The 26,239-nt window shown below is 40.1% G+C and overlaps 1 protein-coding gene and 1 pseudogene across 4 annotated transcripts in view; one reads left to right on the forward strand and one right to left on the reverse strand.

The window, feature by feature from the left end:
* The window catches only part of ZNF609 (zinc finger protein 609), a 228,594-nt gene that overhangs the window by 106,179 nt on the left and 96,176 nt on the right, over positions 1-26,239 (forward strand). The window lies entirely within an intron of this gene.
* LOC125105937 (uncharacterized) lies at positions 10,090-10,210 on the reverse strand (annotated as a pseudogene).

The raw sequence follows: 26,239 nt of genomic DNA on the forward strand, positions 1-26,239 counted from the left end.
TGTGTGCATGTGTGCACCTATACAAATGTGCTTGTGTGCTTTATTTTTTAACACGTCCTCACTTTCTCGCACTATAAGATGAGGTAGACTCATCTTGTATGCTTCTGGCCCTAATGCTTGAATCAGCCCATTTCTCCAAGGAGGCTTGATTCCTAATATTAGAGAATGACACTAGAAAAAAAAGATCTAGGCAGTAGGCATGCTTCTTGCTACTGTAGTGGGGCCATTATTTTTAAACAAACATATTGTTCCCATTATTTTGTATTTTAGTATTAATAAATAAAATTTTTGTTGCTATTAAATGTAAATATAGTTCTCACAGGGATTGAGGGTACATTATATATAATTTATATTGATCCTTCAAATACTAATATTTTAGTACTGTTGTGTAGTTGTATGAAGTTAATCAAATTTCTCTTGGCCCTTAGTTTAAATCTCTCTTAGTCTGAGAGATTTTCCTAATACCAAGCCTTTACTATTGTGTTTGAGAATTCTGGATTGATTGCAAGCATTGATATGCAGTAAGACATCAGGGAACCAAGGGAAGGCTAGAATGCCTCCTACTTACACAGTTTTCACGATGTGGAAAAAGACAGAATTTCCTCTGGACACCAGTGGTTTGAATATTGACTCCTTCAAGGATGGTGTAGGAAGGGGAAGAAAGAAGAGGAGAGAAACAGAATTGCCTGTAATCAAAAAAGGAGATTTGATTAATGCTTATGAAATTTTTGGCAATGTGAATCTTTTGGAGACAGAATAGGAATAATAACCATTGAGGAAATTATGTTGGTTCCTCAGGGAGGTTGACATCTTTGTTTTCTCTTGATAATGAATTCCCTTTTCTTATTCAGGGTTCTTGTGTGCTGTTAACTACATAAGTTACTGAGATCCTGGGCAGTATAAACCTCTGTGTGTTTACAAAAAGGTTTTGAGGTTTTAGCAAGGTAAACTTAATGATAGTTGTTTTGCCAGTATTTGGAGTTTAAAGTCAAACCAAGCAAGCTGGTTTTACCGAACAGAGAAAATATAAATACAAAAAACATTACTTGATATATTTGATAAGTTAATAAAATTGGAGACTAATCAAGATCAGGCAGCTTTAAAAGCCAAAACCACAGGTTTAGTTTTGGGTCAAAGTTATCTACTTCAGGGGCACCTGGGTGGCTCAGTGGGTTAGGCATCTGCCTTCAGCTCAGGTCACGATCCAGGGGCCTGGGATCAAGTCCTGTGTCAGGCTCCCTGCTCAGCGGGGAGCCTGCTTCTTCTCCCCTTGCTCCTTCCCCCACTCATGCTCTCTCTCTCTGTATCAAATAAGTAAATAAAGTCTTTAAAAGAAAAAGTTATCTACTTCATTTATATCAGAACTCACAGATGTAAATATGATTTTGTTACTACCATTTATTCAGTGCCTACTTGCTGCTAATTTTATGAGGCTTTCTTTAGACATTACACTAACTATAGGCTAGCTTAAATGTGTTTTGATTTTTTTTAAGATTTTATTTATTTATTTGACAGAGAGAGATCACAAGTAGGCAGAAAGGCAGGCAGAGAGAGAGGGGGAAGCAGGCTCCTCGCTGAGCAGAGAGCCCGATGTGGGGCTTGATCCCAGGACCATTCTGATACAGACTTCTGTAGTCAGGTGCTTCTCAGTTTCTGTGTTAATTCAGAAATCATCATCAAATTTTTGTTCGAAAAGTTAAAAAGAAAGTCAGTACACATCACTGTCTGATATTGTATCCAAAAACAGGCCTAGAGGTTTTTGTGTTTGTGTTTTTTTAAAGATTTATTTGTCAGAAAGAGAGCACAAGCAAGGGTAGCAGCTGATAGAGGGAGAAGCAGCTTCCCACTGAGAAGGGAGCCTGATGGGGGACTTGATCCCAGGACCCTGGGATCATGACTGAGCCAAAGGCAAATGCTTAACCAACTGAGCTACCCAGGTGTCCCGTGTGTGTGTGTGTGTGTGTGTGTGTGTGTGTGCGCGCTTGCGCGCGCGCGTGTCTTTAATTCAGCCAAACTGTCAGTCTTGTATGAAAAGCTAGAATAAACTTGCCGTGTCTCAAAAAATGTACTTCCCATGCATCATTCTAGGAAGCTGGTGGAAGATGTCCTCCACAAAATAAAGGTTTAAACCAGGAAAGAGGAAGACATATGATGGAGGAAACAGGAAATCCAATCAACAAGAAAAGCTAGAAATAGACCCATAAATATAGGGAACAAACTGGTGGTTGCTATAGGGGTGGGGGAATGAGCAAACTGGGTGATGGGATTAAAATCTTAGGTACAGACCTCCAGTTACAAAGTAAATAAGCATGGGGATGAAAAATACAACATAAGGAATATTGTAATATACTTATTGTTGGTGATCATTTCATAATGTACAGAATTGTTGAATCATTGTACACTGGAAGCTAATATGTCTACTATACTCAAAAAAATTTTTAAAGGGCAAAAAGTTTTTTAATAAAAGAAAGAAAGGAAAGGAAGGTAGGCAGGAAGGCTAGGGGATTCCTCTAGGTAGTGAATGGATTTCAGATAAACAATAATTTATCAGCACTAAATGGCCACCCAGCCTGGACTGGAGAAAGTTTGAAGGCTCCAGAAGAGAGACTTCTTTAGAAAGATGAAGTAGAATACTTGATGGGTCTGAATGTCTTGAGAGGAAATGTAAACAATTGACAAAATTTTTCTGGGTTGAAATAATGGTAAATACATGGAGATCTAAGCAAATGAATAAAAAAGATAATGCTTACATAGGAAAAGCAAAAAGTTGTGCTGGAAAGGAAAAGGAATCATGGTTTACTATAGGGCTTAAATATGAATAGGCTTACAAAGTCATTAAAATGTATACTGAATAGTGAACTAATCAAAATTTTAACTTTATTATAAAGGATAGTTGGGTACAGGAAAAGAGAGATCTAAATCATCACCTTTCATAGTGAGAAATCAATAGATAATTCCCAAAACTGAAAAATTAAGAGGTAGCAACAGGAGCATGTAATTTATAAACATGGAGATGAATTCTAGAATAATCACTTGAAAGTGATTGCAAGTGGTTTGCCTCTAGGGACTGGAAATGGGACAACAACAGAGGTGAGGGCTACTGTTTTTCCTTTTTAATTATTTATTTATTTATTTGCTTGAGAGAGAGAGAATTAGAGCATGGAGGGGGTCAAAGGGAGAGGGAGAAGCAGACTCCCCACTGAGCAGGGAGCCTGAAGCAGGGCTCATCCCAGGGCCCCGGGATCCACAACTGGAGCTAAAGGCAGATGCCCAACAGATTCAGCCACTCAGGCGCCCCAGGCTACTGTTTTTCTTAACAAACTTTGTAGAACTCTGATTTTAAATTATGTGCATTTTAAACTTTGATCTCTTAAAAATAGGTGTATGCCTTAGAGGAAAATGTTAAAGGAGAAAATTTAAAGCACAACTGGAGATGGGGCGCCTGAATGGCTTGGTCATTAACTCTCTGCCTTGGGCTCAGGTGATGCATGATCCCAGGGTCCTGGGATTGAGCCCTGCATCAGGCTCTCTGCTCAGCTGTGGGAAGCCTGCTTCTCCCTCTCCCACAGCCCAGACTTGTGTTTTCTCTGTGTGTGTGTGTGTGTCTGTCAAATAAATAAAATCTAAAAAAAACAAAACCAAAAAAAAAACCACAATTGGGGTGGCTCAGTGAGTTAAGCTTCCAACTCTTGGTTTTGGCTCAGGTCGTGATCTCAAGGTTGTGAGATCAAGCCCCATGTTGGGCTCTCCTGGGCATGGAGCCTGCTTAACATTCTCTCTCCCTCTCCCTCTAAAAAATAAAATAAAATAAAATAAAAAATACATACCTACATAAATATACACACACAGCAGTTGGGATACCTGGCTGGCTGAGTTGGTAGAGCATGCAACTCTTGATATCAGGCTAATGAGTTGGAGCCCCACATTGGGTGTGGAGTCTACTTAAAATAAAACAAGGGACACCTGGGTGGCTCAGTGGGTTAAAGCCTCTGCCTTCGGCTCAGGTCGTGATCCCAGAGTCCTGGGTCAAGCCCCGCATCGGGCTCTCTGCTCAGCGGGGAGCCTGCTTCCTCCTCTCTCTCTGCCTGTCTCTCTGCCTACTTGTGATTTCTGTCTGTCAAATAAATAAATAAAACCTTAAAAAAAAAAAAAAAGCCTCTGCCTTCGGCTCAGGTCATGATCCCAGGGTCCTGGGGTCGAGCCCCACATCGGGCTCTCTGCTCAGCAGGGACGCTGCTTCCCTTCCTCTCTCTCTGCCTACTTGTGTTCTCTCTCTGTCAAATAAATAAATTAAATCTTAAAAAAAAAAAAATTCTTTTTTAAAAACCCACACAAGGGGCGCCTTGGTGGCTCTGTGGGTTAAAGCCTCTGCCTTCAGTTCAAGTCATGATCCCATGGTCCTGGGATCGAGCCCCACATGGGGCTCCCTGGGTGGAGAGCCTGCCTCCCACCGCCCCTACCTCTCTCTCTACCTGCCTCTCTGCATGCTTGTGATCTCTGTCAAATAAATAAATATCTTTAAAACACACACACACAATTAGTTACTGTCCAACAAATTTTACTGTGTTAAGAATCTTAGTTCACTACCTAGATCTTTGTCCACATTTCTGTTTTATCAGTTAGTTTGCTTTTAGCTGCAAGTAACAGAAACCCTTTTTTAGGAGTGCCTGCGTGGCTCAGTTGGTTAAGCATCTACCTTCAGCTCAGGTCATGATCCCAGAGTCCTGGTATTGAGCCCCACATTGGGCTCCCTGCTCAGCAGGGAGCCTGGGGAGCCTGCTTCTCTCTCTCTCTCTCTCTCTACTGTTACCCCCATTTGTGTTCTCAAGTGCTCTGTCAAATAAATAAATAAAATCTTAAAAAAAAAACCCCACAAACCCTTTTTAAATTTTAAATAGCTTGATAAGGGAAATTTTTTTATCAATCAATCAATTTCAGAGGTAGGTCAGGTTTGGGATTTTTTGTTGTGGTTGTGGTTTGTTTGTTTTGGATAATGCAGTGGCTACAGCTTTAGAAATATCTCGTCCAAATACCACATGAAGTTAAGAAGGGAAATCTGCTTCTGTTTCTTAGGAGCAAGGAAACCTTTCCCAGAAGCTCCCAGCAGACTTTTATTTTCATATCTTTTTGACCATTAACTAGGTCATAAACCCTCTTTATACTAGGCACTGACTGTATTTGACTGATTGTCTCAGATGAAATGGATATTAGGAGTCAACCATAAGGTCTGCTGTGCCAGTCGTTGCCTATTAAATACTTACTGAGAACCCACTTCTTTTTCAAGAAGCTTTACCGCTTAGAAGAAGAAAATGAGTGGGTAAAATGATCATGAGTATGAACAGTGCCGAGGTACTCAGTAAATACTTATTGAATGAATTAGATGAATGTAAGTATAACTTTTTGACATAGATAGAAATACTTTAGATTTTTAGATTTAGATGACTAGGGAAAAATACATGCATTTAAACTAGACCAGGAAGCTCCTTGAAGAAGGAAAACTTAAACTACTGTTTACTCATCAGCTAGTCATAGTGCTGTCCTATTAGAATAAATACACCTTTGTGTGCTGGTTTAACCAGCTTGGAGAAGGGGGCAGTTTTTGTTTGTGGTGTTTACCAGTTTCCACAGCATAAATAATCTTACCCTGGTCAATTTCAGTGTATCAACATGGAATCAGTTATCTTGCACGGTTACTTCTAACATCATGATTTTTATTTCTAACCTACTAAGATAACATACTGATAAAAGCAATATTTAGATTTTTTTAGCCTTGTAAATGTTGAATACTAAGACCTAGATTTTTAATATAAGGTAGTTGGTTTTGGTGTTTTGGACAGTGGCATGTTGGAGAAGATAATTTTAAGATTCTAGTAAATCCTGGTCTTTGAAGACTTTGAGAAATGAAAAAAGCCTTGCTGTTAGCTTTAGGTGCTAGATGAAATGTTACTAGTCCAGTTTTTATGGAGTGCCAACTATGTGCTCAGTGCTATAAAAACAAAAATAGGGCACCTGGGTGGCTCAGTTATTAAGTGTCTGCTTTCGGCTCAGGTCATGATCCCAAGGTCCTGGGATTGATTGCTGCATTGGGCTCCATGCTCATCGGGAAGGCTGCTTCTCCTTCTCCCACTTCCCCGGGTCGTGTTCCCTCTCTCATTGTGTCTCTCTCTGTCAAATAAATAAATAAAATCTTTATACACACACACACACACACACATAAAATATATCTGTTGCTCATTTGTTTTTATTTAAGATTTTATTTATTAGAGAGAGAGAGTGTTCATAGGCAGGGGAATCAGCAGGCAGAGGGAAAAGCAGGCTCCCTCCTAACCAAGGAGCCCAATGTGGGGCTCGATCCCAGGACCCTAGAATCATGACCAGAGCCGAAGGCAGATGCTTAACCTACTGAGCCATCCAGGCATCCCCTTTACTCATTTTTCTATTGAATTGTTTATTTTTCTTAATGATTTGTAGGAATGATTTATATAAATGATAGATATGAATCCTTCATTTTAAGGTTTTTTAAAGACTATAATTCTAGTCTCTATGGGGGATGGATTGGAAAAAGGAGAGACCATTATCAACTTGGCCATCTGGGAGATAATTGCAATAACCTATAGCCATAAACCAGAGATGATAGGGAGTTCAACTGTGGTAGTGGGGGAGGAGGGCTACAGATTAGAGATCAAACTCCTGCCATCCAATGACTTCGTAGTGGAGTTTGGATTAGGTGTTAGTACTACTGCCTTTTAATTTAGTGTTCTTTCTAGCATATATTATTGTCTCCTTTACTCTCCTTTCCTTCTAATTCTGTGAAAGAAAAATAAGAGAGTTTTATACAGCAGAGTGTACAGTAAGGTTAAAGTGATATGAGGGCCTAATTTAAGAATCTTGGATATAAAAAGAGGCTATAGATGAGTATTTTTTATCTGCTCTCTGGATTTGAATGACTTTTTTTTTAATTTTTTTTAAAGATTTTATTTACTTGAGAGAGAGTGAGCACGAGCAGGGGGAAGGGGTGGAGACAGAGGGAGAAGCAGACACCCTGCTGAGCAGGGAGCCTGATGCTAGAGTCAATCCCAGGACCCTGGGATCATGACCTGTGCGGAAGGCAGATGCTAACCAGCTGAGCTACCCAGACACCCTGTGAATGCCTTTCTAAGCCTGAATGTAAAGAGAAGAAGCAAAGGAAAAGATTGATAGGTTTTACTAAATAAAAATTGCTAATTTCGGGACGCCTGGGTGGCTCAGTTGGTTGAGCAGCTGCCTTCGGCTCGGGTCATGATCCCGGCGTCCTGGGATCGAGTCCCACGTCGGGCTCCTTGCTCATCGGGGAGCCTGCTTCTCCCTCTGCCTCTGCCTGCCATTCTGTCTGCCTGTGCTTGCTCTCTCTCCCTCTCTCTCTCTGACAAATAAATAAATAAAATCTTTAAAAATAAAAAAAAAAATTGCTAATTTCTTTGTGTCAAAAAAGATTATAAATATCCCCCAAAGGATCCTGTTAGACTGTAGTCCTGTCAAGCAGTATCTGTTCTCGCTTTTGCATTCCTCATACCACTAAACCTAAAAGTAGGGTTGGTGTCCTCCTTTTTCTCATCACTTGCAGATCATTGTGTCTTTCTCTTCTAAAACCTCCTAGGTTTGTTAGTTTGTCATTTATCTATTTTAGTCATAGACTCTGGGGTTACTTCTTATCATTCCTTGATTGGGATGTTTAATTCATTTACAGTTGTAATTATTGATAAGATTTTTATCTGCCATTGTGCTGTTTATTTTCTATAAATCTTATCTTATTTTTGTTCCTCTGTTCCTCCACAACAGTCTTCTTTTATGTTAAAAAAGATACGTTCTGTTGTACCATTTTAATTCCCTTGTTTCTTTTAATATTTTGAGTTATTATCTTAGTGGTTGCCCCAGGGATTACAGTTAACATCTTAATTTATAATAACCTAGTTTGGATTAATGCCAATTTAATTTCAGTAGTATGCAAAAATTTTGTTCCTGTACAGCTCTTTTCCCTCCTTTCTCTTTTGCTGTTATTGTCATACAGATGACATCTTTAAATATTATGTGCCTATCACCACAATTTATAATTATTGCTTTGTGCAGTGTCTTTTATTTTTTATTTATTTTTTAAAAATGTTATTTATTTATTTGATAGAGATAGAGAAATCACAAGCAGGCAGAGAGGCAGGCAGAGTGGGGGGGGGGAGTAGGCTCCCCGCTGAGCAGAGAGCCCGATCCCAGGACCCTGAGACCATGACCTGAGCCGAAGGCAGAGGCTTAACCCACTGAGCCACCCAGGCGCCCCTGTGCAGTGTCTTTTAAATCAGATAAGAGAAACAAAAAGTTACAAGAAATACATTTATACTGTTTTTTGTATTTACCTACTGTGTTAGGCAGAGTAATGATCCCCTAAAAAACAATCTGTCATATTAATTCTCAGAACATGTGAATATGTTACATTACATAGCAAAAGGGATTTTATAGATGTGATTAAATTAAGGATTTAGAATGAGAGAGATTAGCCTGGATTAAATCAGTTAGGCTCAGGGTGCCTGGGTGGCTCAGTCCTTAAGCGGCTGCCTTCGGCTCAGGTCACAATCCAAGGTTCCTGGGATTGAGGCCTACGTCGGACTCCCTGCTCTGCTGAGAAGCCTGCTTCTCTCTTTCCCACTCCCCTTGCTTATGCTCCCTCTCTCACTGTCTCTCTCTCTTCATCAAATAAATAAAATCCTTAAAAAAAAACAAAAAAAAACACACAGGCTCAATGTAACCAGAAGGATCTTTATAAGGGACGGAGAGAGACAGGTAAGTAAGAGAGACAGATTTAAAGGTGCTATACTGCTGGCTTTGCAGATGGAAGAAGAGGCCCTGAGCCAGGGAATGTAGGCACCCTCTAATGGAAAAAGCAAAAAAACAGATTTTCTCCCAGAGCCTCTACATAGAAATGCAGCCCTGCTGACATACTCATTTTATCCTAGTGAGAGCCATGTCAGACTTCCAACCTCCAGATCGCTAGTAAATTTTTGTTGTTTTAAGCCTCTAAGTTTGTGGTTTAATGTTGCAGCTATAATAGAAAACTAATACAACTATGGAGTTAACTTCACTGGTGTTCTTTATTTTTTCCTGTTGGTTTATGTTACTGCCTTGTGTCCTTTTGTGTCAGCCTGAAGATTTCTCTTAGCATATCTTGTATGGGAGGTCTGCTAGCAATGAATTCTGGTTTTGTTTACCTAGGAATATCTTACTTTCCCCTAGTTTTTTAAAGACTAGTTTTGCTTCGTATAGAATTCAACACTCACGGCACCTGGGTGGCTCAGTGGGTTAAAAGCCTCTGCCTTCGGCTTAGGTCATGATCCCAGGGTCCTGGGATCATGTCCCGCATTGGGCTCTCTGCTCAGCGGGGAGCCTGCTTCCCTCTCTCTCTCTCTCTGCCTACTTGTGATCTCTGTCAAATAAATAAAATCTTAAAAAAAAAAAAAAAAAGAATTCAGCACTCAGCCAGGCAATGACACTCTGGTTTATCCTTCACTTTCTGCTTGTGCAAAGACTCAAACTCAACCAAAGTGAGAATTTAGAGCCTTCTCAGACCATTTCTAAGCATGTGCTTAGCCCTGGGCATGCACACAGCCTTCTGTGCATGCATGTGGACATCTTGATTGCCAGGATCACATCAGAACTTTTCAAAGCCCTTGTGGACATCAATTTTCCTAGCTTTCTTTTTCAGCTCTTTGGATAGCCTATTATTTGCCCTGAATGTTATCCACTGTCTCAGGCAGCCACAAAGTTAAACACGTGCCTGCAGATATTTTCAACACATATTCCCACTACCAAGGAAAAACCTTTTCTTGATGAGCAAACTCTAAAATCTAGTCAAATACAGACTTACAAGTTTGGCCATGTTACAAGAAAGGCCATGTCATGAGCATTCTTTGGAAATGAAGCTTGGAAGGAGCCTCAATCGTATGCTGCACCTTCAGTGGTTGTCAGGCTGCTGCTTTTCACTGCGATTGTAGGCTATTGATTTTTTTCAGCCCCAAGGATAGGAATAGGGCAAGTTAAGATGCCACAAAGCCCGCTGTTCTTACTGAGATTCATGATCAGTTTGAATCTCAATATGTCTCCCATCCAAGTACTAACCAGGCCCGACCCTGCTTAGCTTCCGAGATCAGACGAGATCTGGCGCGTTCAGGGTGGTATGTCCGAATCTCAATATGTGATGTGAGCTGGTTTTTTAAAAAAATAAATGCTCTTCATTTGCTGCAAGTCTTTGGTTAATTTCCAGAATTCTGAAAAACTTGATTCTGACGACTTTTGCCAGTTTTCTTATTGCTTTTATGGAGGATGGAATTTTCAGAGAGATCCTTGCTCTGCCATTTTTGCTGATTTTTCCACCTTTGCCCCCACCATTCTTTAAAGGTTTTAATTCCTGGCCCTCAGTCATTATCTTCAACATTGTTCCTGGACTTAATTCTTGACGAATTCAGTGTCCTTATTAAAGATCTTGCCCATGCCTTTGCTTCTTATTTCCTTGACCACCTCTCTGCCGGTGATTTTGTCCTCCATCTTATCTCGTTACTGCTTCCATGTGCCAGTGTCCCTGAGCCAAACTAGTTTTGTAAATAACGTTTTTTTAAATACAGCTTTGCTCCTTCATGTACTGTCTACAGCTTCTTTCATACTACAACAGCAGAGTTGGCTATTACAGTAGAGACCATTGGTCTTCAAAGCCTAAAATATTTATTCGCTTTAAAGAAAAAGCTTGCAGACTCCTGACTTAAAACGAGTCAGAGCTATATTTCTTCTATTTTCTTGATTTCAAGAATCCTATTCTCCAACTATCTTCCCCCCCCTGCTCCCCCCCCTTTTTGCAGCTCCTTTCCTCTAGAGTCTCAACTGTATTAATTCCTTAACCTCACCACCTTTTACACTGTACATCTTACTTTTTTCAGATCTTTACTTCCCTCCTTACCATTACCTCTTCACATTATAATTTATTCCTTCTATACATATTTTTTAAAGATTTTATTTATTTATTTGACATATAGAGATCACAAGCAGGCAGAGAGCCAGGCGGGGAGGGGGGGGAAGCAGGCTCCCCGCCGAGCAGAGAGCTGGATGTGGGGCTTGATCCCAGGACCCTAAGACCATGATCTGAGCCGAAGGCGGAGGCTTAACCACTGAGCCACCCAGGCACCCCGCTTCTATACATTTTTAAATTACTCACTGACAGAACCCTGACCAAGGTTAAATCTGACTTTTGGCTTCCTGCATGCTTGCATGTATGCATCTAAAGGTGGCTGGAGAAAACCACACAACTATTCTGCCTGTTCTCACTTTTTTTTTTTTTTTTAAGATTTTATTTATTTGACAGAGATCACAAGTAGGCAGAGAGGCAGGCAGAGAGAGAGGAGGAAGCAGGCTCCCTGCTGAGCAGAAAGCCCCATGTGGGGCTCAATCCCAGGACCCTGGGATCATGACCCGAGCTGAAAGCAGAGGCTTTAACCCACTGAGCCACCTAGGCGCCCCCGTTCTCACTTTAAGTTCATGTTCCTTAGCCTTAAGTGGGCCTTTAATATTTAACAGCAATCCTACTACATTTCCTGACTATTCAGTTTTTCATACCTTCTCCTCTGCTCAAAACTTGCTGCATCCCTCTCCCATCCTCACTTCCACTCTGCTTGCTGTTTCCCTGGTAAAACAGAAGTAAGGACTTCCTTCCATTCTATACACCTCTTTCCATTTATTTTTATTCACATGTACCCATTTGTCTTTGCCCATGAGCTGCTTGTGTTCCTATCTAGAACTAATCTCTCCTCATATGCACAAAATGTTCCTCTTGTCTACTCAAGGACTTCACTCCAGCATTTCTCCTTTTCTTCAATTGCAGAATTACTTTTTTTTCCTGTGCATAGGATCACTCTCATCAGTAGCAAACATGCACCAGATTTCTCTAGTCTTTTAAAAACAACCTCTCTTGGGGTGCTGCTGGGTGGCTCCGTCTTTAAGCATCGGCCTTCATCTGATCCCAGAGTCCTGGGACTGAGCCCTGCATCAGGCTCCCTGATCAGCGGGAAGCCTGCTTTTTCCTCTCTCATTCCCCCTGCTTGTGTTCCCTCTCTCACTGTGTCTCTCTCTGTCAAATAAATAAAATTCTTTAAAAATAAAAATAAAAATAGTCTCTCTTAATCACACATGTTCACCCAGAAATTGCCGTATTTCTCTGCTCCCTTTAGCTCAGCTTCTCAGAGAGCAGTCTATACACCATTTATAGACTCAGTGACGGTCTATACAACCATCTCATTCCTTTCCTCCCTTTTTCTCCTAAACCAGCTCTAATCTGGCTTTTGTCTCTGCCATTCTACAAAAACTGGCCTTGTCAAAGTCACCAGTGATTTCTCCATTGATAAATCCAATAATCAGTTCTCAATTTTTTTTTTTAAGATTTTATTTATTTATTTGACAGAGAGAAATCACAAGTAAGCAGAGAGGCAGGCAGAGAGAGAGGAGGAAGCAGGCTCCCCGCTGAGCAGAAAGCCCGATGTGGGGCTCGAACCCAGGACCTGGGATCATGACCTGAGCCGAAGGCAGCGGCTTAACCCACTGAGCCACCCAGGCGCCCAGTTCTCAATTTTTTTTAATGTAATAACTTTCTTGAGATATAATTCACGTGCCATAAAATTCACCTTTTGAAAATAATAGGATTTGGAGGATTTTAGTGTATTTTAGTGTATTCACAGAATTATGCAGCCATTTACAGCCATTTATTGTCTAATTTTAAAGCATTATTATCACCCCAAAAAGAAGCCCTGTACCTATCTGCAGTCACTCTACATTCCTTTGTTCCCTTAGCTTTTGGAAACCATTACTTTTCGTGTCTGTGAATTTGCCTATTCTGGACATTTCATATAATGGTGTCACATAATGTATGGCCTTTGTGCCTGGCCTCTTTAACTTAGCATAACATCTTTAATGGTCATCCATTTTATAGCATGCATCTGTATTTTGTTCCTTTTTATGGCCAAATAATGTTCCATAGTATGGATACACATGCTACATTTTGTTTATCCATACACCAGTTGATGGATGTATTTGAGTTGTTTTTACTTTTTGGCTGTTTTGACTCATGTTACTGTGAACATTTAAGTACAAATTTTGTATGGACATGTATATTTTGTTCTCTTGGGTATATACCTAGAAATGGAATTGCTGAGTCATACGGTAACTCTGTTTAACATTTTGAGGAACTCCAAACTTTTTCCCAAAGTGGCTGCACCAGTTTTTATAGTACCACATGCAGTGTAGGAAGGTTCCAAGTTCTCTACACCCTCACCAACAGTTGGTTGTTTTTTTTTTAATTTTTTAAAGATTTTATTTATTTATTTGACAGACAGAGATCACAAGAAGGCAGAGAGGCAGGCAGAGAGAGAGAAGGGGAAGCAGGCTCCCAGCTGAGCAGAGGGCCCGATACAGGGCTCTATCCCAGGACCCTGGGATCATGACCCGAGCTGAAGGCAGAGGCTTAACCCACTGAGCCACTCGGTGCCCCTCACCAACAGTTTTTAATGTCTTTTTTATTTTAGCCATCTTCAAGAGTCTGAAGTAGTATCACATTGTGAGTTTAGTTTCCTAATGACTAATGATTCGGAGAATTTTTTTTTTTTAAGATTTTATTTATTAGAGAGACCACAAGAGAAAGCACAAGCAGAGGGGAGAGGGAGAAGCAGGCTCACTGCTGAGCAGGGAGACTGATGTGGGACTCATTCCCATGACCCTGAGATCATGATCTGAGCCAGAGGTAGATACTTAACCAATTGAGCCACCCAGACGCCCTTTTGAGCATCTTTTCATGTGTTTTTTTGCCATTTATATATTTTCTTTGGAAAAATCAGTGAAGATTTTAGGAAAAGAGAATCAGTTCAGATCCTTTGCCCATTTTTTTTTTTAAAGATTTTTATTTATTTATTTGACAGAGAGAGATCACAAGTAGATGGAGAGGAAGGCAGAGAGAGAGAGAGAGGGAAGCAGGCTTCTTGCTGAGCAGAGAGCCCGATGTGGGACTCGATCCCAGGACCCTGAGATCATGACCCGAGCCAAAGGCAGCGGCTTAACCCACTGAGCCACCCAGGCGCCCCTCCTTTGCCCATTTTTAATTGGGTTGTCTTTTTATTGTTGTAAGAGTTTTAAAAATATATTCTTTTTTTTTTTCTTTTAAGATTCATTTATTCATCAGAGACAGAGAGGGCATACAAGCAGGGGGAGCAGCAGAGGGAGAGGGAGAAGCAGGCTCTCCGCTAAGCAGGGAGCCTGATGTAGGGCTCAATCCCAGGACCCCAGGATTGCGACCTGAGCTGAAGGCAGACACTTAACGGACTGAGCCACCCAGGCACCCCTAAAATATATTCTTTTTCTTTTTTTAAAAGGTTTTATTTATATATTTGACAGACAGAGATCACAGTAGGCAGAGAGAGGTGGGGGGGGGGGGAAGCAGGCTCCCTGCCGAGCAGAGAACCCGATGTGGGGCTCGATCCCAGGACCCTGGGATCATGACCTGAGCCGAAGGCAGAGGCTTAACCCACTGAGCCACCCAGGCGTCCGGGGATACCATATTCTTCTGATTTTTTTTTTCCTTACCTTACTGTGTGCTTCACCTTGGTCTCTTTTGCATCTTATTTTAATCTCTCCAACCTCTAAACATTGAAGTGCCCCTGGGCGCAGTTCTCAGACTATCACACCACTCTTATCTCCTCAGCTCTCATTTATATCCTGACAGTTTCAAAATTATTATCAGTCTCATATATTCATCTGCTTTCTTGACATTTTGACTTAGATATCTGATAGGCATTTCAAACTGATTTGTCTAAAACCAAACTCCTGATTTTTTTCTCTAAAACCCAATCCTCCCTCAGTCTTACTCACCTCAGCAAATAACAATCCCAGATTTCTAATTCTCTGGGCCAAGGAATCATTCTTGACTCCTCCTCCTGTCTGTCCCACATTTAGTCCACCAACAAATCCTACTGGCTTTATCTTTAATATATTTAGGATCCAACCTCTTCTTACTACCTTCACTGCTACCAGCTGGTCCAAACCACTGTTTAGCTTCTGGATTATTTTTAATAGTTCTTAACTTGTCTCCTTGTCTTTAGTGCCCTATAATCTTTTCTCAATGTAGCAGTCAGAGTGATTCTTTTAGAACGTGTCAGATTATTTCACTCTTCTACTTAAAACTGTGTTGTGGCTTTCCATATCATTCAGAAAATCTCAAAGTTCTTCTAGTCACTGACATCATCTAGCCCCTATATTTAGTCTGACCTCCTTTATTCTCTTCTCTGCCTCTCTCACTCATTTCCTGTCGAACTATCTTCCTTAATATACCTCAGATGCCCCAGGCACATTCCAGCCTTTTGGTCTTTGTGGGTGCTCTTCCTTCTGCCTGCAATGCCCACTCTTCTGCATGGCTTCAAAGACTGTGCCATGCAGAACCATACTGGGGCCAGAAGCAAAAGGAAAAATCACTAATAACAATCCAGTCAGTCTTTATTTAAGTTTTGTTCATTGTGGGCTTTGCCTTAATTTTGAGCTTTAAAAAATATTGCATTAAGATATCATTTATCTTGATTACTGTGTTTTTTGGTACTTCTTTAAATATTTGCACATGAGGTGAATACTTTTCTTCGTCCCTCCTTGACTTCATTTGCATCACTTTGCTCAAGAAAGTAGGCCTGGGGCGGGGGTGGCACCTGGGTGGCTCAGTCGTTAAGCATCTGCCTTTGGCTCAGATCATGATTCCAGCCTCTTGAGATAGAGCCCCATATCGGGTTCCCTGCTCCCCTGTGTTGTGTTCCCTCTCTCTCTCTCTCTCTCTCTGTCATAAATAAATAAAATCTTTAAAAAAAAAAAGTAGGAATAGAAGGAAATGTCTTCCTTATAGAGAGTATCTACAATAAACCTATAGCTAATATCATAACTAATGGTGAAAAACTGAATGTTTTGGCCTTAGAATAAAGACCAAGATAAGGATGTTTTCTCTCACTACTTCTGTCCATCCTTACACTGCACTTCTGTCCATCATTACACTGAAGGTTCTAGCTAGTCTGATGAGACCAGAGAAGTAAAATACATATACATTGGAAGGGAAGAAATAAAACTGTCTTTATAGATGATATGATCATCTATGTGGAAAATGAGAAGGAAGCTACAAAAAAATGCTGTTATGTGAGTTTAGCAATATTGCAAGACAGAAATTCAATGTTTAAAAATCTATTGTATTTCTGTATACTGGCAATCACATTGAAATTTTTAAAATACCACTTATAATAGCATCAAAAGTGTTACATAATTAGAAGTAAACCTGAGAAAAGATGTGTGAGACCTCTGTAGTAAAAACTACAAAACATTGCAGAAAGAAACAAAGTCCTAAATAAGTGGAGAGCTTTATTATCATGTTCATGGATGGAGAGACTCAACAGTGTTATAGTGTCAATTATCCTCAAATTGATTGATAGACCAGTTAACCCTAATTATTAGCAGACTTTTTAATAGAAAGTGACAAGCAGGTTTTAAAATTCATAAGGAAGTGCACTTATACTGCCTGACTTCAATTCTTATTTTAAATCTATAATGATTACAACCGTGTAGCATGGACATTGAGATAGCCAAATATGTGGATCAATGGAAAGGAGTCCAGGACTTGACCTATACATACATGGTCAGTTGATTTTCCTATAGAAGTGTAAAGGCAATTCCACAGAGAAAGGATTTAACAAAGGGTACTGGAACTATTGGATATCTATGTTCCAAAAGGTGAAGTTCTATCTAAACCTCACAATATATACAAAACTTAATTCAAAATGGATTTAGACAAATGTAAAATGTAGGAATATAAAAATCCTGGAGAAAATCATAATAGTAGAAGGCCTTCATGACCTTGTGTTAGTTCAAGATTCTTAGATACAACTTCAGGAATACAGTTTATAAAATGAAAAATTGGTAAACTGGACTTGATTCAAGTCTGGAAGTTTTGCTCTTTAAAAGGCACCATTAACAGAATGAAAAGGCAGGCTACCGATTTTGGGAGAAATAAGTGGAAATTACATATCTGATAAAGGACTTGTTTCCAGAATATATAAAGAACTCTGGATATTCAATAAAAAAAAAAAAAAACCTGATAAAAAGATGTTCGTCAAATCTGAACAGATAACTTCACCAAAGATAAGTGCATGAATAGATTTCCAACAAGGAAATGTAAGTTAAACCTACAATGACATACCACTAGTTTCCTTTATTAGAATATCTAGGATTAAAAAGACTTGACTACACCCCATGTCTTTGAGGAGCAACTGGAACTGTTTTATACTATTTTTTTTTAAAGATTTTATTTATTTATTTGACAGAGCTCACAAGTAGACAGGTAGGCAGAGAGGGTGGGGGGAAGCAGGCTCCCTGCTGAGCAGAGAGCCTGATGTGGGGCTCGATCCTAGGACCCTGGGATCATGACCTGAGCTGAAAGCAGAGGCTTTAACCCACAGAGCCTCCCAGGCTCCCCTGTTTTACACTATTAATGGGAATATAAAATGATAGAAGCACTTCGAGAAACAGTTTCACAATTTTTTTTTTTTTTAAAGAAATTGGCACTTACAGGGCGCCTGGGTGACTCAGTGGGTTAAATATCAAACTCTTGATTTCTGCTCAGGTCATGATCTTGGTCCTGAGATTGAGCCCTGCATGCGGCTCCACACTTGGCAGGGAGTGGAGTGTGCTTGGACTTTTTATTCCCTCTCCCTCTGCTCCTTCCTCCCTACTTGTATATGTTTGCTCTGTCAAATAAATCAGTCTTCAAAAAAAAAAGAAAAGAAAAGAAAAATCAGTCTTCCAAAAAAAAAAAAAAGAAAGAAATTAAGCACTTACCTAACATAACCTGGTCATTCCATTATAAGGTATTTACTTTGTTCACATCATCTAATTATAAACATTTATAGAAGTTTTATTTGTAATAACCCCAAACTGGCAACAGCCCAAATGTCCATTAGCTGGTTAATGGTTAAGCACATTTTGGTGTACCTGTGCAATAAATTATTGCTCATCAACAAAAAGGAATCCTATATTGACACATGAATGAATCTCAAAATAATAATCCTGAGCAAAAGAAACTGTATAAAATAAAGAGTACATATTGTATGATTTTGTTTATATGAAATTCTAGAAGATGAAAATTGTAGTGACAGGAAGCAGGTCAGCATTTGGTTAGGAATGGGATGGGGGAAGGCCAGGGAAGATCTGGAAAGACTGAAAAAGACCAGAATGGAGAGTTATAAGGAGGCATGAAGAAAGTTCAGCGTATGACAGATATATTTACTCTTTTGATTATGGTGATGATTTCACAGTATTAGACATGTCAGACTTATTTGTATAATTTAAAAAAAAAATTTTTTTTTTTTTGAGGGGTGCCTGGGTGGCTCAGTTGGTTGTGCATCTGCCTTCAGCTAAGGGTTATGGGATTGAGCCCTGTATCAGGCTCCTTGCTAAGCTGCGAGCCTGCTTCTCCCTCTCCCTCTGCCTGCTGCTCCCCCCTGTTTCTGCACTCTCTCTCTGTCAAATAAATAAATAAAAATCTTTAAAAATTTTTTTTTTTTTTTTTTTTTTTTTTTTTGAGGAAGAGAGAGAGAGAGAGAGAGGGGCGGGCAGAGGGAGAGGGAGAAGCAGACTCCCTGCTGAGCAGGGACCCTGATGTGGGACTCCATTCCAGGATCCTGGGATCATGACCTGAGCCAAAGGCAGAGGTTTAACTGAATGAGCCACCCAGGTGCCCCTAGATTGTATAATTTTAAGTTTGCATGGATTCATCCTATGTCCATTATATCTTAACAAAGTTCATGTAAAAAAGACAAAGACAAAACTAAACTAAATTGACCATTGTAATCAGGATATAAAGCATCTCATGTTCTCTTATTAGAAAAATTATTTGATACAACTTTACTAGAAGACAGTTTAAGAATATGGGTTGGGGTTTTTTTTGTTTTTGTTTTTGGTTTTTTTGCTGTTGTTGTTGTTTTTAATATTTTATTTATTTGAGAGAGTGAGAGCCAGAGAGCACAAGTGGGATGAAGGGCAGAGGGAGAAGCAGGCTCTTCGCTGAATAGGGGGAGCCCAATGCAGAGCTCGTTCCGAGGACTCCAGGATCACGACCTGAAGGTAGTTGCTTAACTGACTGACCCACGCAGGGGCCCCAAGAATATTTTTAAGAAGATTTTATTTAGGGGCGCCTGGGTGGCTCAGTGGATTAAGCCTCTGCCCTCGGCTCAGGTCATGATCTCAGGGTCCTGGGATCGAGCCCCACATCGGGCTCTCTGCTCAGCAGGGAGACTGCTTCCCTTTCTCTCTCTGCCTGCCTCTCTGCCTGCTTGTGATATCTCTCTGTCAAATTAATAATAAATAAAATCTTTAAAAAAGATTTTATTTATTATTTATTTGAGAGAGAGAGAACATGAGTGGGGGGGGGGTGAAAGAGAAACAGACTCCCTGCTGAACCAGGAGCCCCAGTGTTGGGAGTCCTAGAACTCTGAGATCATGACCTGAGCTAAAGGCAGAGGCCCAACCCACTGAGCCACCCAGGCGCCCCCATCAACCAAGTTTTAAACATTCAAACTGTTACATATATTTATATAGATCGTTAGATTAATTTGGTGTTTTATATGGGATCTCTTGATGTATAGTTTTGAAGTGATAAATTTAGATGGTTTCCAAAAAGATTAGGTTATTATAACTAAGGGCTTTTTTAAGGGTTATTTTCTAAGGGTTAATTAATGAGATTATATTTAATTTGGCATACCACTTCAAACTATAAATCTATTTATTAAAGCAGTATCTATATATAGTTTTAAAAGTTAAAAGTACAACTTGGTTTATAATAGAACAACAGTTCCATGCCATGTCCCTTCCTCCCATTAATTCATCCCAGAGGCAACACTTTCAAGTCTTCTAGTTGTTTCTTCTGGTATTTACTTCCATAGTTCGGATAATTCAAATAATAAGCTTACTCTGCTATTTGTTTTAATATTTCTAATTTATTAAATTATCTAATGTTTATTATAATGAAAGATGAGTTTATAGTTCTCTTGCCCCTCCCTAATTCATCACATGCATACTACTTCTCTCTTTTTTTTTTTAAGATTTTATTTATTTATTAGGGAGAGCACGAGAGAGGAGAGGGTCAGAGGGAGAAGCACACTCCCTGCTGTGCAGGGAGCTGATACAGGACTTGATCCTGGGACTCTGGGATCATAACCTGAGCTGAAAGCAGTTGCTTAACCAACTGAGCCACCCAGGCGCCCCCATACTACTTCTCATATGCTTCCTTACTTGCACAGTCTTTTGTTTCCTGGATTTTATTTTTATTTGCTTGGAGTTTTATGTATTCATCAGTAATTCATCTCCAGACTCTTCTATAGAAGTAAAAAATCTCTTCTTGATAGGTTATAAACATATTTTTTCAGTTTTTTTCACCTTCGAGACATTACTCCTTGAACATTCTTTCTCTAAATATGGACTGGTGGCTTTCTAGGCCAGCTACATAGCTTTCATCTTAGGATTTATCCTTGGAATTTTCCTTCTATGTTGGATCGTCTCCTTTCTGGATGTCATGTCTTCCTCTTTCTCAGTTTATTTCCTTGCAGTGGAGCACATCTTCCAATAGTAGTTTTCTGAGAAAAGGGGGTATGGGAGGTAAAGATGGGGGGAACTTAGAGGTCCAGAAAGTTTGTCTAGATATTAAATTCAAGATTGGAAATAGTAGGTTGAGCTATAAGCAATTACTGTTAGCAATTTTTGGCTTACAAAAAAGGTAGTTTCATTCATTTGACCTAATAATTTTTCCTTTTGAAGATATTATCTTTTTATTCTTTTTATTGTGATGTCATTTGGTGTGGGTTTCTTTTCATCTGTCCCAGTAGAGAAGTTCTAGATAGCCCTTTTAATCGAAATTTATATCTGCACATTTTGTTGTTTTTATTTGACAGAGATCACAAGTAGGCAGAGAGGCAGGCAGAGAGGGGGAAGCAGGCTCCCCGCTGACCAGAGAGCCCGATGCGGGACTCGATCCCAGGACCTTGAGATCATGACCTGAGCCAAAGGCAGAAGCTTAACCCACTGAGCCACCCAGGTGCCCCATCCTTTTTTAAAAATAAATTTCCTTTTCCTCTTTATTCTTAGTTTTACAACTCTCATTACTACAACTTCCTTATTATACTCAAATGCTTTTTCATAATCTCTTGTTCCATAGATAATATCTTATGTTTGATGTGATAGTTTTTTTTTTTCCTGCTCCCTGCATTGTCTCTATTTGCTATGAGTTCATTCATTGTTTAGTTTTAACTCATATTGGAGGGTTTTTATCAACTGTCTTGTCCATTTTGGTTACCTACTTTATTTAAAAGTAGGATACTACAGGATACTGTGTCTGGGTGGCACAGTTGGTTAAGCATCTCACTGTTGGTATTGGCTCAGGTCAGGATCTCGGGTCATAAGATTGAGTTGCTTGTAGGGCTCTGCGATGAGAACCGAGTCTGCTTAAGACTTGTCTCTCCCTCTCCCTCTGCCCCTCCCTCCTGTTCTCCCTCCCTCTCTCTCACATACATACATACATACATACATACATAAATCTATCTATTTATCTATCTATCTATCTATCTATCTATCTTTAAAAAATAAATAATTAGGGGTGCCTGGGTGGCTCAGTAGGTTAAGCATCTGTCTTTAGCTCAAGTCATGATCCCAGGATCATGGGAATGACCCCTGCATCAGGCTCCCTGCTCAGCAGGGAATCTGTTTCTCCCTCTCCCTCTGCCTGCTGCACCCCCTGCTTGTGCTCGCTCTCTCTCTCTGTCAAATAAACAAATAAAATCTTAAAAAGATTTTTAAAAATTTTTAAATAATAAATCTTAAAAAATAATAAAATTGAGACACTACAGTCCCTTTTAAATATTTTTTATTAACATATAATGTCTTATTTGTTTCAGGGGTGCAAGTCTGTGATTCATCAGTCTTACATAGTTCACAGCACTCACCCTAGCACATACCCTCCCCAGTGTCCATCACCCAGCCACCCCATTCCTCCCATTCCCCTCCACTCCAGTAACCCTCAGTTTATTTCCTGAGATTAAGTGTCTCTTATGGTAATCCTTTTTTAGAAGCTCTGTTTTCATTGGCAGGGTTTATCAGTTACTGGGCTGTACTGTAGGGGCGATGGACCATTTATGTGGGGGTCATCCAACTGCCAGCATCTACAGTCCTTTAGTCTTAGGCAAGTCATTTTTCCCTCAGAGGAATCAACTAATCTTTTGCCTGCTCTCAAAGAGCCCAGTGAAGGGAAAAGGGTTTTGTGTTTCACTGGTGCTGTCAGTGTTGTACTTTATCCCTATTCAGTTGTGTTTGGTGTGGGTGAGTACAGAGCTTGGTTGTCCAACATATACAGAGAATAAGCCTTCAGACTTCAGCTAGGGTCCTGAGGGGTAGGGTAGGGAGATGAGAGGCTGCATTGGGTGGTAGAGATAGTCTAGAGGTCTGATTGTATCTTTTAAAGACTATGAGCTGATCTTTGTCTTGAATTTTATCCTTTTTTTAGAAGTACCTGATGCTACTAAGCTTTTTCTGAGTTTTTTTTTTTTTAAGATTATTTATTTATTTATTTGACAGACAGAAATCACAAGTAGGCAGAGAGGCAGACAGAGAGAGAGGAGGAAGCAAGCAGAGAGCCGCCAAGCAGAGAGCCCGATGAGGGACTCGATCCCAGGACCCTGAGATCATGACCTGAGCTGAAGGCAGAGGCTCAACCCCCTGAGCCACCCAGGTGCCCCAGCTTTTTCTGAGTTTTGAATGTCTGCTAGCATAGTTCTTTCACTTCCAGCTTATAGGCTTAGGTCTCTTACTGATTTAGGTTTTAGCTTCCATTGGTTTGCTAGGTTAACATTTGTTCATCTTGTTTTCTAGTTTCCAAAACGTTTTTGATATCTTACATCTGCTGTTCTTATCTCTTTTGCTCTCCTTGTACTCAAGGCTTCACACCTATTTTTCTACTTAGGTGTTTTCATTTTAGTGAGCTTTTGGAAGAGAAAAGAGGGAAACATGTATTGGGGGCAGTCACCCTCAGTTGTACAGGGTGGCCTTCAGGAAGGTCCTCTCCTGAGGGAGGTTGAGTTAAGGGTTGAAATCCAGTCTGATTTCACCATACTTTAAACCTGGTTAGCACGGGAAGGCAAATTCTCCCTCATTCACCAAGGCCTTATGCTTGCTGGTGGTAACTCTGGGTGTATATTTGTTGCTGTTGTCTTTAGGTGATCACTTGAATGTAATAGAGAATTTTTTCAATTCTGTAGCAAATGGTGAGTGTTTTTTACTGGGTTCAATGTCCCAGTTCTTGGTAAATTGTGTATGTATGCCCTTTGAGTATAGTAATAAATATGTTTTATTTCTAAATTTTTTTTTTTTAAGATTTTTTTTTATTCATTTATTTGACAGAGAGAGATCACAAGCAGGCAGAGAGGCAGGCAGAGAGAGAGGAGGAAGCAGGCTCCCTGCTGAGCAGAGAGCCCGATGCGGGGCTTGATCCCAGGACCCTGAGATCATGACCTGAACCGAAGGCAGCGGCTCAACCCACTGAGCCACCCAGGCGCCCCTATTTCTAAATCTTAACTAGATTTTTGTGTAGCTATTTAGCATCTAACTGGGTGCTCAGTAACCTTAGTTTAACATTCTGAATGCTAGGGCGCCTGGGTGGCTCAGTGGGTTGAGCCGCTGCCTTCGGCTCGGGTCATGATCTCAGGGTCCTGGGATCGAGTCCCACATCGGGCTCTCTGCTCAGTGGGGAGCCTGCTTCCCTCTCTCTCTCTGCCTGCCTCTCTGTCTACCTGTGATCTCTGTCTGTCAAATAAATAAATAAAATCTTTAAAAAAACAAAACAAAACAAAACAAAACATTCTGAATGCTAAATTCTTGTCCTGTAAATAATGATTCATAGAGGAGGAGACTGAATCTAAGAGATTTTGAAATGCATGTATGCATATATATATGTACACATGCACACATATTTTTTAAGTAGGCTCCATGTCCTGCGTGGAGCCCAATGCAGGGCTTGAACTTATGACCCTGAGATGACCTGAGCTGAGATCAGCAGTCAGACACTTAACCGACTGAGCCACCCAGGGGCCCCGGCAGTGCATATTTTTAATTGAGATAATGTACAAATGGAAATATACCTTGTGAAGTCAAATTACTGACAACCTTGTTTAATTTTCAAGGAGAACTTGATTACCTAAGATGGTAGAAGCAGAGTTGATTTTTAGCAATACCAGTTATCCCCTTAATGTCCTCCCTAACCACAATTCCCCCCATCATCTTTGATTTCTTAACTTTTGGGTTGGCTGGCTTATGGAGGAAGGGAGTCAGAAATAACTTGAGCTGATAATAAAGTACCAGCAGCATTTTCTACCGTGGCCTTTAAAGGAATGCTGGATAGAATGATGACTGTATTGAAGCAGAACGAAAGGCAGCAAAAGTCTTGAGTTTAATGAAACAAAATAGTTCTCAAGTTTTTAGAACCACCATTTAATCCTTTTTCCTTAGTTCTCTCTAATTTTAACCTTTCCAATATATTAGAGGCAGAGAGGCAGCTATACTGTGACAACTTCTGGCTCCTCTCTTTTATCTCTCTTTTATCTCCTGAAGATGTTCATCTTCAGGAAAAAATTTCTTTCCTTTATAGCTTTTTTTCCTATGAGTGATTGTCTCTGCCTGTTGTTTTCTAGAAGAGGTTCCAGAAGGACAGTGCTTTGGTGTTTATTCAATATTTTATGAGCAGCTACTCTGCAGAACAAAGAATGATCTAATTTAACTCACAAGGATGGCAAAGACTAAAGGAATTAGTTCATCGTTTAGAGCAGCTGAAGGAAATAGCAGCCCGTTGTTCTCCAAAGTGTGAATCTTTGCCACCCACCAGTTGTTGAAATCTCAGCTTTGTCTTTGTACACATTTCAATGTCTTAAGAGGTCTGTGGGGGTGACTGTCAGTGTGGAGTGACTATTACGCAGATAAATGAGACTATGTCAGTTCTGTCACTGCCATATTTTCAGCACTTACTGGAGGGCCTCAGTAAACTTAAGTGCTGTTACATAAAGTTACATAAATGCTGAGTAACTACCAAGCTCTGGGACAGTGAAGGGGGATGAAACATCAAGTTGCTGGAAAACTGTAGTGTATTTTCTTACATTTATGGAAAGACTATCAAAAGTTAATAAACTTAATTAGATTCTTCAATTCATCCATTTATCCATTTGTTCAAAAAGTAGTTATTGAGTATTTCTCATGATCAGGGATTGTACTCAGGCCCTAAGATAAAGCGTTGGAGGAGGGGAATCTATCTTTCACGGAATTTCTAGTTTATCATGGGAGGGAGACATTACAAAAAGTCATTTTGTGTGAGATAAGTGCTACAAAGGAAAATTATTACCTCTGAGGTGCTATGGAAGTTGGCTCTAGCTTAATTTTTTAGAGAACTAATGTGGTTAGTAGAATCTCTTTACTACCTAAAGAGGTCATCAGGAAAGCTTGGCATTTTTCCTCATTGTAGCAATGTGTAAGCAGTAGATAATAAGGAGTATTTTGCCTTTCGGTATTTCTTTCTTTTGGTTTTAAACTGTTTCATGAAGAACAATGAAAAGAACACCTGTACCTGTTACCCACCTTAAGAAGTAGAGCACTTCAGGGGCGCCTGGGTGGCTAGGTTGGTTAAAGCCTCTGCCTTCAGCTCAGGTCATGATTGCAGGGTCCTGGGATTGAGCCCCACATCGGGCTCTCTGCTCAGTAGGGAGCTTGCTTCCTCCTCTCTCTCTGCCTGCCTCTCTGCCTACTTGTGATCTCTGTCAAATGAATAAATAAAATCTTAAAAAAAAAAAAGTAGAGCACTTCAGGTTTAGAAGTTAAAGGAGGTGACCCTTTCCTAATGAGGTCCTTCCTCTTTACCTCCCACTGATATTTTATATTTTATATTAATCATTCAACTGCTTATCTTTGTATTTTTTTCCATTTGTCTGTATTACTGAGTAGTCTTTCTTGGTTTTTCCTGATTTTGTTCTTGATTTAAATGGGATCATTATGGGGGTGCTTAACCGGCTTTAGTCGGTAGACTTTGCATGTCTCGATCTTAGGGTTGTAAGTTTGAGCCCCACGTAAGGTATAGAGATGACTT

Source organism: Lutra lutra, chromosome 7 (genome assembly GCF_902655055.1).
Source record: "Lutra lutra chromosome 7, mLutLut1.2, whole genome shotgun sequence".
NCBI lineage: Eukaryota > Metazoa > Chordata > Mammalia > Carnivora > Mustelidae > Lutra > Lutra lutra.